Genomic DNA, 20,342 nt, shown 5'->3' on the forward strand with positions numbered 1-20,342 from the left:
CTCAACCAGAGTACCACAGTCAACAGAACATGTTTTGATACATGTCCCTAACCCAGACACTGGCCATGTTATGCAATATATGTTGCATATATATAAATTGGATCACTTCACTGGCCCGCTTCAAGAGAAAACCAGATGAGTGGATGTTGAATTTAACTGTCACCCTGGGAATCACTCAAGTGGCATCAGTTGTTAGATGGCCTGCTGACAAATGTCAGGTGGCATGATAACAGTGTACTCACATGCCCTACTCTTCTCATCTCTCCATGGACATTAGCCTGGTTCACACCTAGGAACACCTACACCTATGGACCTCAGTACTGATAAATGTGTATGTGCATTATTGAGTATAACAGTGTCTGTGTGTTTGCAAACTTGTAGTTGAAAATCCTCTGTGGGCCTTCTCACCCACTACACCCCCATTGCTATACTTAGAAAGGGCTGCTGTTGTAATTCATATTAAATGTACCTTGTGACAGTCTACCCCCTATAGGCTACCTGGAACTTGCAGTACCAGCATAACACTGTTCTACAAATGGGTAGATATCCATGGGTTACCCTCTGAGTCTTTGCAAATGTGAGTGTGTGTGTGTGTGTGTGTGTGTGTGTGTGTGTGTGTGTGTGTGTGTGTGTGTGTGTGTGTGTGTGTGTGTGTGTGTGTGTGTGTGGCATATTTGTAGGGGACAGCATTCTGAGGACACATTCTCGAAGTATACAAACCTTGCCATACAGTATAAGAGATGGTGATGTTGCTGACATTAGGAGAGCCATGACAAGCTTTCACCCTACTATCCCTGTGGCATGTACAATAAGTGCATATCCCTGTAGTAGCACTGATTAGATAGACAAGGGTTTGTATTGCAGTCCTGGTCAATGTTTAATTGAGGGTATGACAGAGCATTATCAGGGGTTTCAGTGAGTACAATATCCAATGTGGGGTGTGGGTGCTGGATATACTGTGTTTACACCATGGTACCCCCAGTACATGTCCCAAGGTCCACTGTATGAGGACTGCTGTCACCATCAACCATACAGGTAACTGATTACACTATCCAGCCCAGTTATGCATGCGCTGTGTGAAAAAACCTTTTAACAGTATGGACTCACTGACAAGGTGGTTAGCACTGCTAAACCCAGAACTGTCAAATGTGTCTATAACTGTATGTGTTTGTCAATGTGTATATGACAGTATGTCATACTATGCATTGTTCATTAACACCCAGTACATCCCCCATTATCATATTGTACAAGGTCTGGTGATGTTCTTTACTTAACAGGAAACTCGGGACACACCTCACCCTAAAAACTTTGTGGTGTGTGCAGTTAAGGCCAAACACATTAGAAGCAAGAAGTACCTAGGTAAGGGTTCTACTCTCAGTGTTGCCAAGTAAGTGTGTTTGTGTGTGAAGGGATATACTTCAGTTTGCAGATATATATCCCAGGAGATCATTTGTCCAAGAATTAACTGGCAAAAGGTAACATTTCAAAGCAATCATCTTGTGGAAATTCATTCCATCAAAACTAGTAGTCGATATGTAAATGCCCTCTTCCCCACTGTACAGCTGTACAACAATACTGGAGTTGGTAGAATTAGTTGGATGTGGTTGTTGTGGGGACAGCCACCCACATTGAGGTTATTGTTGTACGTATCCCCCCGCTTAGTGTGCTGTTATACTGTACAGTATATGCTAACAGGTTGAATAGTTAATTACACTATGTGTGGTTCTGCACCACCCCACACCCTCCAAAGTGGGGGCTGTGCCACCCACAGCAGCACACCTATGTTTACCAACTCCAGGATTGCACTACATTGGGGAAGAGGACATATACCCTGCCAGTACCATTGTCAGTGACATTAAACTGAAGGACTGATTATTTACTGATGTGATGTTTTGGCAATTTGGTCTTTGTGAAATTACACAGGCCAAAATGAATTCACTGCAAAATGAAGTACATCCATGTGAACACTCTTCTCTGTGTATTGCATCAACACCAAAGCCTCTGTGTGTGTTTGTTATTCACAAACATTTGGTGTGTGCCACCAAGTACACTTACCATTGTCCACTGTAGAAGAACTGCTTACATCAGCCAACCATGCACTCACCTGTATATACCCCTTAGACGTATCAGCCATGTGGCACATGCAGTAACTGTTATACAGACATGTTACTTGTGTTCAGCTGTACCCGGGATATGACAGTCAGGGTATCACCACAGTGTCACACCCCATGTAGGAAAGGACAGCAGACCAACATCCTGCTGACACGTAGACACCTAGAACACAAACAGAATGCATTATGGAGACCACAATCAGTCAGTGTCAGTAACAGCTATAATGTATCATGGCTGGACAGCTACACACCCTGACATGTAAGCATTAATCATTCCAGCTGAAAACACATTAAACAGCATTACATTGCTAAATCGTAGTACATTCACCCTGTGCATCAGAACCATATTAGCATGCCCCCACATCGATGGTATGGATGACAGGTATGTGGCACAGGTATCATCATATGCACAGGGTGTGTTGTGGGTTTGCCAGAGGTCTATGCTGAGCTCTTTGGTTGACATCATGTGTGTGGGTTAGGGTTTTTTTATTACATAGGTTGTACAGATGTGGTGTGTGTAGGTATGGAGGTGCTGTAGCTGTGTTGGTGATGTGTGTGTATGTATGCCACATTTCTGCCATGTGGCTGCCCTATACAGGAATTTGTTGGACAGTTAAAGACTGTACATGGCAGGGTGTACAGTTCACCATGTCTGGCCATGGACACGGGAACTGTACCTGCCAGGGGTTGCATGAGCACTACCAGGAAGAAGCCCAGATATGTTGCTCTCCCCTGATGATAATTATCTGCTAGATCCTCGTCCCTGTTGGGACTGGCCAGGACCACGTGCATGTGGCCTGCTATGTTGTGGTGTGGACAACACTCCCCCCTGTAGTGCTTGTGCTGGTACTGCCACTACTGGAGCAGCCGTGAGTTGTTGCATGTTCACGTAGACCTCCACCTGTTAGTGATGCTGATCTACATCCACATGGCCGATGCCCTACTCCCACCACGTGCTCTTCCACAGACACCACATGGTCAAATATTCCCACCATCTTACCAAACCATCTATTCATGGGCACCTTCAAGATCGCGGATGTTGTCACATACAGCAGGAAGAGTAGCCCTCTGGAGCCTCAGACTGTCTCTGGTGTAACATTCCATACATTCCTGTGCCTCCATGATGGCCCGAAACATGCGTCAGGAGACACCTGCTGTGGCACTTCTGCCAGTGGCATCATAGCCAGTAGCCCTTCTATGAGCACCCCTGTACATCTGCCTGTGTGGTACCTCACCGGTCATCCAGCTATGGCTGCTGTGTACAGACACACTTGCCATAGTAACCACACTTTCCTATACCATGCCACCTCCCACCAACTGTTCCTCATCAATGGCCAATGGTGATGGGGTATGTATGGGCATTGTGACTGTGTGCGAGGATGGGGTGGATAAAAGCAGGATGTCAACCAATGGCACAGATGCAGCCCCTGACAACCCTGCCTGTGCCTCACTATGCCTATCATCACTGTCAGAGTCTGTATGGACACTAACATCAGTTTGCCTGCAGGAGGCACCCTGCCCCACCTCGCCACCTGTGAGGGGCAGACAAGAAATGTAAATTAAGACCTGTACATTATGGCTTACTTCTACACACACACACACACACACACACACACACACACACACACACACAGGTGAGATGGCACAAACATATTACACAGACCTCAATACCCAACAATTGACATGCATGACATATGGCACTCAATATCAGGCAGTGCAGCCATTCTGAATCCTGGTTACAAACAATATACATATATGGGATGCACAAGTCATGTTAGTAGGTGATGCCCCTTCCCCTGGGACACACTGCAACCATGTACACATGAATGCTGTGCACCTGTACAGCACACTGGCATGCACTGTACACCATACCTCACAGCTATACAAATCACTGCTGAATGTGTTAGATGTGTAGCAGTTATTTTTGCTCTGTTCTTCACAACCCCTATGTGTTTGTCTGATACATGACTGGGATGATATGAGGATGGATGTCATTAATGAATGACTGACATTTGATTCTCAGATCTCATCATCATCAGTTAATGTATGTGCAATAACATCTGTGCACACTGATGACCTTCCAAGCCTCATGTGGATTTCAGGAGCTTACACACCCCTGTTGACATGGCAGCCTCTTCTATGATATGCAATGGGGCCATATTACTGCAGTCAGAAACATTACACACACCTGATATGTGCCATATGACGTATGCAATCCAATCCTGAGTCAGATGACTGTCAGTCATGGAGATGCGGACTGAGATGTGTACCATATTGGGGGTGCATAACTGTGGACACCCTTAAACCAATGGTTTGTTGAACCACCTGCTAACTGAAATACAGCAGTCACTATTTCTGGAAGAGGCACAGTAGCATGGCACATCCTTGCCTTTGCATAATTAGGTCTGTCTTCCACACAAAGGTACCACAACTCTGCTAGATTCCAAGGCCAGTTCATGTGCACAGCCTGTGGAAGTCACACAGATACTTTCAGTACTGCTGTGCAGTGTGTGTTATGTGTGGGCCAATTCATAACTTTGTATGTGTTAAGATACAGCAATTCTTAGCTAGCTTTGGATATATGCTTCACTTCATTGTTGTATTTGAAGCTGACACCCCTCCCCATCCTCAGCCTTATTACAGATGCCTGACAACTGTGGCCCACACATGCGTGTTAGTTTGCAGTGTTCCACGTTCACTCCACCATGTCTACAGACCTACTTTCAGGTAATGAACAGCAACTGTAAAGGTGTACACTGGCACCAGCAACTTTCAAGTTGGGGATGGTGGCCCTGGTGTGATGTGAGTTGCAGCTTGTGCACCACACACAACTTTAGGACTATTGTCTGTAGGTTTGAGCCTTGGTCTCATGACACCATTACATGTTGCAATACATGCCTTTGGAAGACCTGGGTTCATGCCTTTACTACCTGTACAGAGGCCTGGATGATTTTTCTTGTGGGATACATCTCCCATCTACTTACCCTAACCTATAGGGCACACTTATGCAGACTCCAGGCAATTGTTGACACAGGTAATGCACAGGCAGGACTTGCTAGACATTTGTGCAACTGCCTCACTGTTGCTACATGTATCTGGGTAGCCTCTCTGACCAGTTTGCACTATGTATTATCATCTGTATTGGATGGCCATCTGTGTCTTGTAAATATCACTGTTGTCCCATATTTAATACACCTCTAGATGACTGTCTGCACTGTTTGCCATGGAATATACAATGGTGAGGTAATGTTATTTTACCGTAGTCCTCACTACTTCCTTTCTAATATGGTATCCATGTCATGCCTTGGAAGATGTCTGCAAACCATGGCTGCCTGTGTTGCAGGCAGCTGGCCAGTTGTCATGAACGTACTTCTCGAACAGCATACCATTACATGGTGTGATATAGAGGCCTGTACTTGATGGAAGGTGTGTACTGCAGAAGAGTGAATGCTGTCAGTACATCACAAGCTGCCTCCACAATATGTTAATTGGAGTATGTGCATACGTATGCTTCCAGTGTATTGTAAGGTTTGTAAACCGCATATATGTTGTCCTAACATAGGATCCTAATTTATACATTAATTGCACATGTTAGGTGGACATTACGGGTTGTAAAAGGTGTGGAATGTGTTATTGTGATCTGTCATTGTATATATCAGGAACAGTTGACACCATCATAGGGGTGTGTACACTGTTGTATTGTCTGTATGAGGGTTATGTTCCATACATGTCCCTACTGTAGGCTATTTGTCCCACCATTTGGCTTGTCTCTGTCCACACATCTTGCACTGATGGGTTGAGGTATACTGCAGGACTCCTACCTACCATTCACCATGGTGACTACTGTGATGCTGTACAGCTGACACCAACAAAACTGAACATGTATATCATGCATTATAGGTAGGTGTGATAAATGTGTACAGGGCATATAGCATGGCCTTAACATGGCCAGTGTATTGGTAAACATGAACAAAATAACCCCATACTCACCAGCCACAGGATGCTGCCCCAGTTGTATACCTGAGGGACCTACATAGTTGTGTGAGAGAGGTAATTTCAGTAGCCACTCGTGGCATTGCTACAGGGTGGAAGCAGCATTTCAGAACATTAACAGAACAAACAGCAATACTACAGAATATGCAGCCCAACACCATAGATATGCACATCTGTGCAATACTAAACTCCAGCTACAGACTATCTTCTCTGATATATGCATGCAGATTCTCTACAGATAGAAATGTAGAATCAACATTCTTCTAGTTATGTGCACTGTGGCCTTATCTGCACACTCCTCAGACATTGGTTGCATGCCACCCACCTCAACAATGCTGGGTTCTGCTTCATGGTGGGCGTGCCAGGTGGGTCCACCAAGGCTGGCAAGGAGCTGTTCCATACATGTCAGTGGGGGCTGGATGGATGCACCCCCACTTGTGGCTAGCTGCTTCCTTGCTACAGCAGCTGCTCAGTTCCGTGCATGATGTAAAATGTCACTGGCACGATGACGGATCTGCTCATAATGCTGGTTCTGTTGTCCAGCATTATTCATCCTGTGGACTAGTTCTTTCCACAAGGCTGTTCAGTCATGTAGGGCTTCTGTGCCATGCCTGAACAGGACATCATAGTGCTGTATGAGATACTGAATGATTACATCATTCTCCAGTGAAGTAAAGGCTGGTAGCCTTCCTCATGGCATGGTAGCTGTAAGACATAAACAGGAGAAAAGGTTACACAACCTCATACGGTTGTCTAGTTGCACATCAACACAGAATATTACTTGACAATATTCCAAACTACAACCTAACCCTATGATAAGCTGCCATTACACTCCTGGCCCTGACCTATCTTATTCCACCCAGTGTTGAACAGTTAACTGCATAATCCTCTATTCTCCATTCATTTCTATGTATAGGGATGACAGTGGCCATTGTCCCTGTGGATGGTGGCAAGTCTGTGTTTGACTGTAGTGTGTGATGGAGCTGTGGGCACATGCCTTAGTTCAGGTAAGAGGCAGACAGTGATGTTCTCATGGCCCAGGGAGACTTTCGGTTGTTGCCTTCTGTAGGCATTATGTACATGTTCACCATTGATGGAGGGGGTAGTGGATTTGATGTGCATGTCCCCCTATAGAATTTGTATGGACATGGTGGCACTGTTACCACCTAACCTGTGTGATGCATGTTGCCTATATCCATGGCATGTGTGTATGAGGTGTGGTTTACCCCCAGTACAGGTTGAATTGTGTTGTTGCCTCTGAGATTGAATACATATGTGGAGACACTCTGCTGTGCTGCAATTGTCCTTGGTGGTGTGGATATTTCTGATTTATAGTCATAATCAGCCTTACACAATGTCAGCTGTGAACATACATGCTTGCTGAGATAGAGGTGAACTTGCCTTCAAGTTGTCGGCTGTGTCTATGTGTCCCTATGCAGCCAATATAGCATCCCATTATGTGCTTTGTGCATCACTGCTGTCCACCAAGGGGGATTACTCTCCCCTTGGTGGAGGCTACTTTTATAGTTCAGGTACTGCTGATTGCATATGACTACAGTGGATGTAAAGTGTACACACCCCTGTTACAATGCCTGGTATTTATGCAATTGGAACATGACACCACAAAAACTCATTTCGAATAAATTCACACCTGTAATGTGACCTCTGTCCTTTACAATTCAATGTAAAACTTGACAGTCGGGTCTGTGAAAACATATGTAAAATAACAATCAGTATAATAAGCCAGTTGAATGAGTGCACACACTCTAAAAGTGATATGTTGTGTGAATATCTGTTGAAAAAACTACAGCATCCATTTGTCTTGGTTTGCACACTCAATAGAATTGTACAGGTTATGTGTCACATTTGGGGTGTGGAACATTTTTGAAAGATTATCTGTGGTCTATTTGTCATACAGCACACAAACCTGCCATTCCAACAGGGGTGCATACACTTTTGATATACACTGTATATAGGTGTTGCTATAGCTGTTAGTGTTAGGCATGGGCAATGGGTCATAACACAGATGAACACTTCACTGATTACTATATGATAATCATGCTGACTGTAGTACCCATATCAGTGTCAGGATAATGCAACAAGCAGTAGCTCTACACATTTATTTCTTTTGTATGAACTGATATTACACATGTTCAACATGCACACCCTATTTTTCCGACTGCTTGTAACCCATGGTATCAGCTTTGTGCCTTCCAGCTGGACTTACACATACATACATGTGCCCAGGGGATACTCGGTATACATTTGGGTTTTGTGTTAGTATGACACACTGTATTCAGAATCTCGCTAACCAATCATACTTCTCAGCTGGTTATACCCACAGGACTTCAGGACAAAGACCCACATCAGTGGTTGACAAAAGCAACATCAGTGTTGATACCATATTACTCTAGCTGCAACATACATATTTAAGTTGATTGCACATTAGCCTTTGACATCACTATGATAACCTGGAAGATGTCCAACAGTCATAACTACACTATTATGTTATGTTGTCATTGCTGGAAGACTTGCCACTGGTTTAGCCAACATATGACAAGTATATGTGTGTGTATCTACAAATATCAGTCAGAAATGTGCTTATTGTCCAGCAGAACACTGTACAGTTGAATGTTATTAATTCAAGATATCACATGCAGTTCGGCACACGTCTGCAACAGTACTGTACTATCCACATGCCGTATATATGTCTTTTAGCTTTCCAAGACAAATATATATCATACTCACTTTCACAGGTAATGTATGGATATGGACAACATCCCATTAACTGGCCTAGCAGTGGCACAGTCACAACTGTTTGACAGACACACTAGTGGTTGGCAAATGTGAGCTGTCCTTTCACAGGTTGAGTCAGGCTCTTGAGCTGTGATACCACCTCTCATACTCTTAGAGCATCACATGTGGACAAAGCCTAACATGATGGGGGGGGGATAGGAACATATCATACATATTCCGGTTACAGAGTTATGAAGTTTTTACTGTGACTGTGCTGAAGGGTGTGTAGTCTTACACTCAAGTGTTTATCATTACTTCATAAATTCAGTCCTCAGCTATTTGTCAGACAGGTAGAGATGTCAAGAGGAACAGACATAACAGTCTGATTTCAAAATCTGGACATTATATGAAGATTTGTACAGTTGACAGGTATGGCTGTGATGTCTCCCACTGCAGACAGAGCCAGAGGCTATGGCCATAGCAGTTGTACAGCAGGACATCAGTACATCAGGTTTTGCTGGCACATATACATTTTTCAAACTCAGCTATCCAATTATTACAGACCAAGTAATACATTAAATTACATACTTAAATGTTTCACATAACTTTTTTGGGGGGTTTGTTGTATTGACAGATGAGATCAGACAGGAGTCTCCGTGGACTCTGATGTTTGCAGGTGACATTGTGAGCTGTAGTGAGAGTAGGGAACAGGTAGAGGAGACCCTGGAGAGATGGAGATATGTTCTAGAGTGAAGAGGAATGAAGGTCAGCAGGACTAAGACAGAATATATGTGTGTGAATGAGAGGGAAGATAGAGGAATGGTGAGGATGCAAGGAGTAGAGGTGGCAAAGGTGGATGAGTTTAAATACTTGGGATCAATAGTAAAGAGTAACAGTGAGTGAAGAAGAGAGGTGAAGAAGAGAGTACAGGCAGGATGGAGTGGGTGGAGAAGAGTGTCAGGAGGGATTTGTGACAGACAAGTAGCAGTAAGAGTGAAAGGAAAGGTCTACAAGAGGGTAGTGAGACCAGCAATGTTATATGCGTTGGAGACAGTGGCATTGACAAAAAGGCAGGAGTTTGAGCTGGATGTGACAGAGTTAAAGATGTTAAGATTTGCACTGGGTGTGACGAGGGTTGACAAGATTAGGAATAAGTATATTAGAGGGTCATCCCAGGTTGGAAGGTTTGGAGACAAAGCCAGAGAGGCAAGACTGCATTGGTTTGGACATGTGCTGAGGAGGGATGCTGAGTATATTGGGAAAAAGATGCTAAGGATGAAGCTACCAGGTAACAGGAAAAGAGGAAGGTCTAAGATAAGGTTTATGGATGTGGTGAGAGAGGACATGCAGGTGGTTGGTGTGACAGAGCAAGATGCAGAGGACAGGAAGAAATAGAAACAGATGATCTGCTGTGGTGACCCCTAACGGGAGCATATGTCAACTGGTTTGCTTGCCGCTCAGCAATGGTAATACCTGGTTAAACATATAGGCACTCTACTGAATGTTAAGTTTGACTAAACAAACATAGATTATGCAGCTCAGGTGGTGTAGTGGTATGGTCTCTGACTGCAGTGTACACGGTCCTGAGCCCAAAACCTGGAGCTGCTAGCTTTTTCATTAATGTTAAATGACCAGACTGCATGATAAGTTAGGCAAAGCAAGAGCAACTTGTAGAACTCAGATGGTGCAGTGGTATGGTTGCTGACTGTAGTGTAAAGGGTCCTGGGTCCAAGACGTGGCAGGCCTGATTAGTTTTGTTGCTGGCCAAAACAATGGCTGATAGTTAGAGGATGATTAAGGCACTTTAAAGTGGCTTTAAGCAGGTTTACATGATGCTAAGCATTGCTAAAATACAGTTACTCCATTTTACCTTTGCCTAGCGGTGCTTTCTCCTGCTAACCCTTGTGCTAATTTCTTTGAAAGAAATGAAAAATGGATTATAGGAAAGTGGCGAAAAAAGGGGCAAGCAGAGGGAAAAACAAGATGAAAGATGGATAGGGATGTGCAGGACGGGAATAGGGAAGGTCCATAACTGTCCACTTCTCCTACAGCAACAGCTGTGCATATGCATTGAATTTGAAGGTGAATTTGGATACTCATACCCCTGAGAGACTGGTGAGGACAACAGTAATGTGTTTTCTAGGCAATTGGACAAGATTACATGTGTCCAGTGGACACATCTGTGAAATGGACAGCTATGTATTGGGAGTAATTTTTTGTGGGAACAGAGTGCCCTTTTTTTTAAGGTAAGAGTGGGTTGTTGGGGAAGGATAGTAGGTATATGTAGGGAGGGAGGTTAGGTGGGAAATCAGACAAGACAGCAGACAGGGGTGGTGTATGACACATGTAGGGGGTGAACACCTTGATGGGGATGGTGGTTGGGAATTGGAGGCACATGAGCCCACAAATGGATACAGTGAGACTGAGGTCCCCACCTATGGGTAGCCACACTACACCTTCACGGCCCCAAAGGTGGCTGTTCTGTGGGCTGAGCAGGAGGGGCATGTTGAACCACAAGATGCACCATGCGGCCCTCAAGCTGGCATAGCTGAGCTGCAAACTCCTTTTGCATCTCCCTACACACCAGACCCCAGACCTGACATTGAGTGATGGGCTCCTGTCCGCGCCTGCTCCGAGGAGTGCTGAGATGAGCCCCATTCCCAGAAGTGGTTCCACCCATGGTTGGCGGTGGACCAGCAGATGATTAACATCCGGGTTGGGTCCCAGATGTGCTGGCCCAGTGCCATGGCCAGATGAGGTGGGACAGGCGGATCTACTGGGATCGTCCTTCCCAGACAAGCTAGGGTGTTGACAGTTTACAACATATGTTGGTAAGTTATGAACAATACAATGCCAGGATTAGTTATAATAGCATACATGGGTGTTCCAATATACAAAATAACACAATTCTTAATCAGTTGCATAGCAAACAGAACACATGTGTATGGAACCACAGTGGATATTACAGCAGCATGCAGGTTACATTGATACCAACAGGCCACCAATTATTTAATTTCAACAGGGAACAGCAATAAACAGACATTTAAATATTGGTATAACAATAGGGAACATGTCCCAACAGTAGGTTTGTTAAAAAACATACCATTTATTTTTGTAGTTTATTATTGTTACCGATAAGGTGGGGGTGAGACAGAGAAATGAACAACTGTTTGTTATTACATTGCTCACAACTGTTCTGTACATTATAGTCTACTCAGTACACTCCAGATATGACCTGACATCACAGCTACCTATGAGCTTGGGGTTGGCCAGTGGGTGTTGTACATTGTTATCAGTTCAAACTTCGTACACCTAATATACAGCTGTACTTACCTGCCAGACCTGTAGAAAAATTGGATTAATACCTAACTGTTTCTACACATTAACAGGGTTCAGCTTTGATATGTGCAATCATAATGCATGTGTGTGTGTGTGCTAATGTTATAGTCCACCTTCATTTTTGTACAGCACCATAGGTGCTGGGGACAGTGACCAATAGCTGTGATGGCATGACACTTGAGGGGCATTTGTTTGGGAAAACAACGTGGTCTATGTACTTCTGTTGCTGTCATCTGCTGCCTTGGGGCTGGCTAGTGTGTGTTCTACACAGTGTATAAGAGACACATCCTACAATTAATATCCAGCCTGCCTTACCTGCCAAAGCTGTGGGAAAATGTGTGTTTACACTACCTGACTATTTGTAACAATACTCTCATATTCTTGTGTGAAAATATACAGACAGCTTAGTACCACTCCCGGGATTCAAACCCTGCCAGTTTGTTCAAAAAGTAGTCACAATGCAGATGGTCATCAGAACAAGCTATCAAGGAACTGCTGTTTTTTTGTGCAAGTGTTTTTTACCTATTAGTCTGTGATTCGGCCAATCTGACGTTTTACTTCTGACATTCCTGCATGGCAGACAGTTGTTCTACTGTATTCTCACACTTTCAGATATTACATTACTGGAAACAAGTGTTAGCAAGCATTTTTAATATACAGCTATCAGATCATAGTGCAGGGGAACTTTGTTATGCTTAATCTGTTGTACAAGACTTGAGTGTTTGCCACATGAACCTCAGATACTTAATGCTATCATAGCCATATTTGCTGTGCAAAAGCTATACACAATTCAATTCCTACCATACTTCTCAACCTGGAAACATAAAAAATCTGGACAAGGCCCATGAAAAATAGGTACAAATCTGTACGCTGATTAACATCTAATTTGCGTACATAATTATGTTACCCCACCCACTCCAATGGAATTGTGGGATACCAACTTTCAAATGCAAACTGAAGAACAGACAACCAAAATATGGCACCAGAGTCCCCCTGCAGCCTTTCCAGTGTCCCATTACCTGGCAATTTTGCCCTGTTTACTATAAACACTAATGTGTGCATACTGCTTTACTTCTACAGTGATTATTTGAATTTTATTGTTACATTTTGCAGGACAACAATACACTAATAGACATCTGGTAAACAAAGCAATACTGTAAAACAATGAAAATAGACTTGGCATTAAAACTTCTCTGCCTTTGAAACTTACATTCATTGAAATAGCTTTGAAACCCACACCACATCCAAAGAAAATGCATCTGGCCAGTGGTGGATAAAGATTACCTGTTTTCAAATCATTGGCCCTTTGCACACAAAACAAGAAACATGCATCTGTTCTTTTCTTTGATACACCTTCCTGACTTGTTATATTCCTTGTATAATACAGCACACTTGTCTGACAGAGTGCATTTTAAATGTATTGTTTGAACATTTTTGCAGTAGGCTGTACTGTAGGCAATGAAACAAAATGCGTGAACCAATAATGAAAAAACTGCAAAATTCAGACCATTTCCATCATAAACGTCTTCTTCCACACCCACACTATAAATAGAATGACAATAGTTTAAGCCATAGGTATGTTGCACAGCTTCTCAAACGTATTTTCAACTTCAGTTATTTTTTTTTTGGGGGGGGCAAAAGTTCAAAAACCAGGGACACATTTTAAACATTGCTTGTATAATTTTGGAAAGTTGCTAGAATAAAATGTTGTGTCACCACCATGCATGTCTTGCACCCAGGACCCTATGCACTACAGTCAGACCACCATACCACTATGCCAAATCAGCAGTTTCCTGAAAAAAAGGAAGACTGAAACTTAATGGCTATCATTTAGTGAATTCAGTTCTCACTTCTCACCATAGCTCCCAACCTCCTAGCACAAGGACAAGCAAAGCCAATAATGGGAGAATACAAATTCAGTTCTCACTTTTCACCATAGCTGTCAACACTTAGAACAAATAACCTGGACAAAGCTCACAAGTGGTAGTGGCTAGGGACTTACCAGGGGCACATTTTAAACATTGCTTGTATAAGTTTGGAAATTTGCTAGAATAATATGTTGTGTTACCACCATGCATTTCACTGGCAAGTCTTGAACCCAGGACCCTATGGACTACAGTCAGAGCAACATACCACTATGCCAAATCAGCAGTTTCCTAAAAAATAGGAAGACTAAAACTTAATGGTTATCATTTAGTGAATTCAGTTCTCACTTCTCACCATAGCTTTGAACCTTTTATCACAAAAAACTGGACAAAGCCAATAATGGGGGAATACAAATTCAGTTCTCACTCACCATAGCTCTCAACTCTTAGCACAAAAAACCTGGACAAACAACAAAGCCAATAATGGGGGAATACAAATTCTGTTCTCACTTCTCACCATAGCTCTCAACTCTTAGCACAAAAAATCTGGACAAAGCTCAGAAATGGTGATGGCTAGGGACTTTAGGCTCTTACACACACACACACACACACACACACACACACACACACACACACACACCTTACCTTACTTGAGTTCACAATGAGCACACTTTCCTTGAGTCCAAAACGAGCACACTTTCCTTACTTGAGTCAAAAACGAGTGCTGTAATCCATTCCATTTTGCTTGATTCCCCCAAACAAAGTGAGTAATCCAAAATGAGTGCAAACAAACACCAGTCACAACTAGCTCACAACACCAGTGTGCCACAAACAACAGTCCCTAAGGCAAGACAATGTACCCAACACTTTAGTCATAGGTGACTCTATAGTCAGGCACACTGATGTCCCACTCATCAGGCTGAACAAGGAGAAAATTACAGTCAACTGCCTGTCGGGTGCCAGGATCCGCAACATAATGTATGCACTCAAGTCACTCCACAATAAATACAAATACGACTCTGTCATTGTCCATGCTGGAGTAAATGACTTGAAACGTACCTCCCTGGACTACATGAAAAGAGACATGGAAGAGCTCTTGGATCATGTGACCCAGGCAGGTATGACCCTAGCCCTGAGTAGCATCCTGCCTTCACCCAGAATGATACCACAGTATAAGGACAAAATGATTGATTTCAACAATTGGCTAAGCTTCTGGTGTCATTCAAAGGGGATCCAGTATTTGTCTGCCTGGGAAGACATGATCGACAAACCACGATGCTTTGCCAGAGATGGTCTGCATCTGTCACTCCTGGGATTCAGGTTACTGGCTAAAGCTCTTGCCACCCCTATAGTGCCTTTTTTAGGCAAGGTTCAAAGGATAAAACCACCACTGTAACAGATACAAGCATGCAAAATCTGAAGGTAATGCTACTCAATGCTAGAAGTCTAAACTTCAAAATGCAGTCTCTCGAGGCACTCCTAAAAATGGAGAACATCGATATCTGTGCAGTGACTGAGACCTGGTTCAAGGCTCCAGAGAGCACCCCTGCAATACCAGGCTACAATTCTTACCACACTTTTCGGCCACAAAACCAAGACTGAAATACTAAAGGTGGAGGAGTGTCCATATTCACCAAGGATATTCACACCTCCAGGCTAGTTGCCCAAAACAATGCATCTGAAATTCTCCAGGTGCAACTAACACTAGATAAGACTGCAATCCAAATTGTAGCTTGCTACATATCTCCCACCATACCCCAAGATTCTCACTACACCTTCCTAAACATACTGTAAAATATTCAGATACAACTAAACACCCTAATACTAGGTGATTTCAACTACCCTACCAGTAATTGGGAAAACTACTCGGGTACCAACTCCTTTTCCCAACGGTTCTTGGAATTCATAAATTCCAACGCCCTGGATCAACTAATCCATTGTCTCACCAGTGGCTCCAATATCCTAGACCTGGTCATTACCAACATGGGAGATAGATGCTCCACACCAGTGGTCACCCCCTCATTGGTCAGGTCTGACCATAAGCAAATCACCCTTGACATTCACATCCCACCCCCACCCCTCAGTAAGGAAACCTCCTTAAAAAACTTCTCCATAGCCAACTTTATGCTACTGAAGTCAGACGGGACAAACTTCACAACACCCACGCAGATGTGATCTGGAAGTTCGACTGCAGAATCCTACACTAAGGTACTGTACGAGCACATCTACTTGTGCATGAATCATGCCATCCCAAATAGAACCAAGATGCTCTTCTCCAAAAAATGAAGCCAATCTGGTGGTCCCCTGCTATAAACAAACTATACAACAGAAGGAAGAAACTGTTGCAGAAAAGAGGAAAATCCCAGGATGCAAAAAACTCCCACACCAGCCTCAGTGAGAAACTGAGATCCCTCATAAAATCCTCAAAAGCTAGTTACGGAAATAAAATTGCCAAAGATTCCAAAGACAACCACAAGGCATTCTATAGTTATGTCAAGAATCTAAATGGCAATGCTCAGATCTGCTCTGAGCTACAACAGAATGGCATTAAATATACTGATCCCAAGGATATTGCCAATATCTTGGCAGATCGATTTAGTGCCAACTTCACTCCCCTCTCACCCCCTAAAGGGCCCATCTCAATACCAAAAGATTGCCAAATTCTGATAATCACAGCCACACAGGTAGAAACAGCACTCTCCAAAGCTAAGAATACAGCATCCATGGGACCAGATGACATCCCAGGCTGTGTACTACATGAACTACAAAATGAACTGGCACCCCACCTAAGTGTCATGTTTAATCATAGCCTCACCTCAGGCTTCATGCCCACTGAGTGGCGCACAGCTACAGTTATCCCGCTCCACAAGTGAGGATCCACCTTGGATCCCGGGAACTACCGTCCCATCAGTCTGACAAGCTGATCTGCAAGGGCATGGAGCATTATCATGGAACTTATAAACAAAGACATTGGCAACCTCCAACTCTGTCCCAGAGGCAATCTCTGCACATCAACTCCATGTCTGCTTACCATACAAGTGTTGAACATGACTGTGTAATTAAACATGCTAAAATAAAATCCCCCAATCCCTCAATCTAGCTCCAAGGATCTAAACCTTTCAAAAATCATGCTGGAAACATGCTGGAGGGATAGGTTCCTGACCCAGAGACTCCCATACCCTGGAATAGACTGTCCATGTGTCCACCTCATTGCCCCTCTTCAAATGCCCTCTTGATGATGATGATTGATGATTGGGATTGACCGGGGGGGATTGTCACCCAGCTCATGTCTAGGGGCAGACCCAGAGAAGTAAAAAAAATGGAAAAAATTTCAGGAATTGGCTAGGGCTTGGCTTTAGGTAGGGGCCGGGCCGCCTATAGCCTAGTACCTAACCTATTTACCTTTGATTTCCCACCACTTTTTTTTTGCAACCACCCCACACACTTTGCATGACTTCTTACACTCACATTTTTGCAGAAATGAGAAATGATCCCTTGAATGAACTGAATCCAATTGGCTGGTAGCCCTAGCTGGCTGACACATCATCATCAGTGATTGATTATGTCGACCTATGACAAGCATTAAAAAAAAAAACAAAAGAAAAATAATCAGAAATGAAGGGGTGCCACTCGGGAATCATAGCACCCCTTCATTTGGACCCCAAAACTTGGTAAAAACCAAGTAATTCGGTATGGTTGGGAGGTATGATTCCTACTACTAACACATTGCAAATTAAACACAACAGTCTAGAGTTGTATAGTTTTATTGACAGGTTAACACTCTTTTGTGTATATCACTAGCGTTACCTGTGGTAATTTCAGTTTTATTTTGTTCAAACAATACACAGATTATAGCACTGACAGGTGATATTCTACTACTTTCGATTATACTGCCAGCTAGGTCAGTACTTACCAGCCTCGTGGCACAGCCTTTGCAAACTGCTGCCATGTGCCTCCACATTCGAAGCCCTCTCAGCTGCAGCTATACAGGAGACAGAGAAACATTTATGATTACCTATCCATCACAAATACAGCCTGGACTATCTTAAACAGCAATAGATACTGATACTTACACACTACTAGGACATTCCCTGCCTGGGTGTCTTCTTCCCACAGGTTCAGAAGGTCCCTCTTTCTCCACTTGAGATCAGGATAGTGATGCCGAGCCTGCTCAACAGTCCAAAGGATCCCATGACCCTGGACTCCAGAATGCCCCAACATTGCGCATGAAAGCATATACCTTCACCTACTCCAGCCATGGTGCCTACAGTGATGAGCTGCAACTGGTTATGGGCTATATTCCCACCTACAGGGTTTAAATAAGGGCGGTTTCCTGCACTTTGCAGTGATTGGTTACTTTTGAAACTGCTAAGCTATGGGCAAACCTGCTTAGCTAAGGTTGGCATTGCTTAAAGGGGTGGGTTCAGCACTGATTATTACTGGGCAAATCCACTTAGCTTGGCTACTCACTGTTTAGCATTTATATTTAAGCAATTCTTGCAACCAGTTAACATGGCTGTGCTATGCTTGGCATTGCTTACATTTTAGTTTTATAGACTATCAGCTGTGAAGGATTGACTCATCGTTCTTGACATATTATTATTTTGTTTACCTTCCTTAACATCCCACTCTGTGCTTTCATTACATTTATTCTTGTGTGACTATCTGTATGGGGCACTTGTGTTTATATGGGGGTTTCACAACTTTATTACACTGACATGTCACATCTGGCCCTAATACACTGCTCTGGTTGCAAATATAAATTATTTACTACATAACTACACTTAAAAATTACATTTGTGGTGATTTCGCATACAAAATACAAATGGCATCAGTGGGGCTAGAACCCTGGCTGTCCACTTGCAAAGCATACTCGCTAACCACTACACTATTCCAGTACTGATTACTGTGCATGTGTATTGCTATTTAACTTGTTGGGCTGTTTCAGCTCGGCTAAGCGTAGCTAAGCAACGGGCACACCCATGCAGCTACTTGTAAACTTTCTTGTTGATGTGAGAAAAAAAAAACATTACGGACATTTTCTAAGTATTTCTCTTGCAAACATTATGGCTGTTAGACTAACAGGTTTTGCATTTCCATGCATTTTCTGAAATGTATGATGTCTGCACTTCAAATTCTCTGTCATTATTTTCTAACTTCATTCTTTAATGCTTTGCCACTATGTTTACAATGGCCACTAAACTTCTTTTTTTTTTACAGCCATACACTATACTGCATTTTGGCCACATCTCTGATGTTCAAAGAGTGATCTCACTCTTTTTGCATTGCCGTACAGCAATTCTGTTATGCAGGGGGCATGTATCTTGTGAGAGCACTGCCCTCAGACACCCCCCCTGCACTTGTGCACATTTCCGTTTACATATTGCAGCATGGCAGCACGCCTTCATGCATATGCATGTCGCGCTGCCATGTTGAACAGGAATGGTCCTTGCCATGCAGGAATTACTTATTCCTGCACGGCTGCTTGCTGAGTCCGGGGGATTATGTTTCTCTTTTAAAATGGTTTAATAGTAGAATTTTTATTTAAACCAGGAGGTAACTGTGCTTTAAAACAAAGGACACATTTATTATCTAAAACTTCTGTGCGTTTTTTTAAAGTTACCTCCTGTAATGCTTTCATTGATAGTTTTTAGTATAAAAAAAAGAAATTCATAAGCTGTACTAGTATCTGTAACATGTCTGTATAATGCATTGGTGTCTATTTGTCTGCATATATCTGACAAATGTTCACAAATTTGGTCTTTGTCTTCTATTGATTTTACCAATATAGAATACATTACATAATTGACATGTAAATAATAATTTTTGTGTTACATGTTCCATGATATTTAAGTTATTATTATATATGCTTAACTGGATGAGCAATGAATGTATCAGCGTATATATTCTTAAAAATTGATAGTTATAACATTTGTATGTACCTATTTTGGAAGTAACATTTCTATTAATATGTTTCTCCTGCTCCTTATAATATAAAATATTCTTTAGAGTATTTGATTTCTTATAGTCAAAACTGAGTTGGTCAATTGTTATATTTTGAAGCTAGGAATATATTGTAGCATAAACCAATGTTTTTAAATAATTTCTTATATATTTCTTGTTTTAGGATCATAAGTAAAAATACACCTAAAGCTTGTCAAGGTGTCTTTATCAGTATTTAAATTATTTACAGAAGTATATTGTTTATCAGAAATGAATAGGTCTAAGTGATGTTTGACTATCTGCGTGTCTGTTAACTAATTTATTGATTTCTTGTGTTTTATAACCTGCTTCTAAG

The sequence above is a fragment of the Protopterus annectens genome, chromosome 9.part0, assembly GCF_019279795.1.
Source record: "Protopterus annectens isolate FY-2018-M chromosome 9.part0, PAN1.0, whole genome shotgun sequence".
NCBI classification, from domain to species: Eukaryota; Metazoa; Chordata; order Ceratodontiformes; family Protopteridae; genus Protopterus; species Protopterus annectens.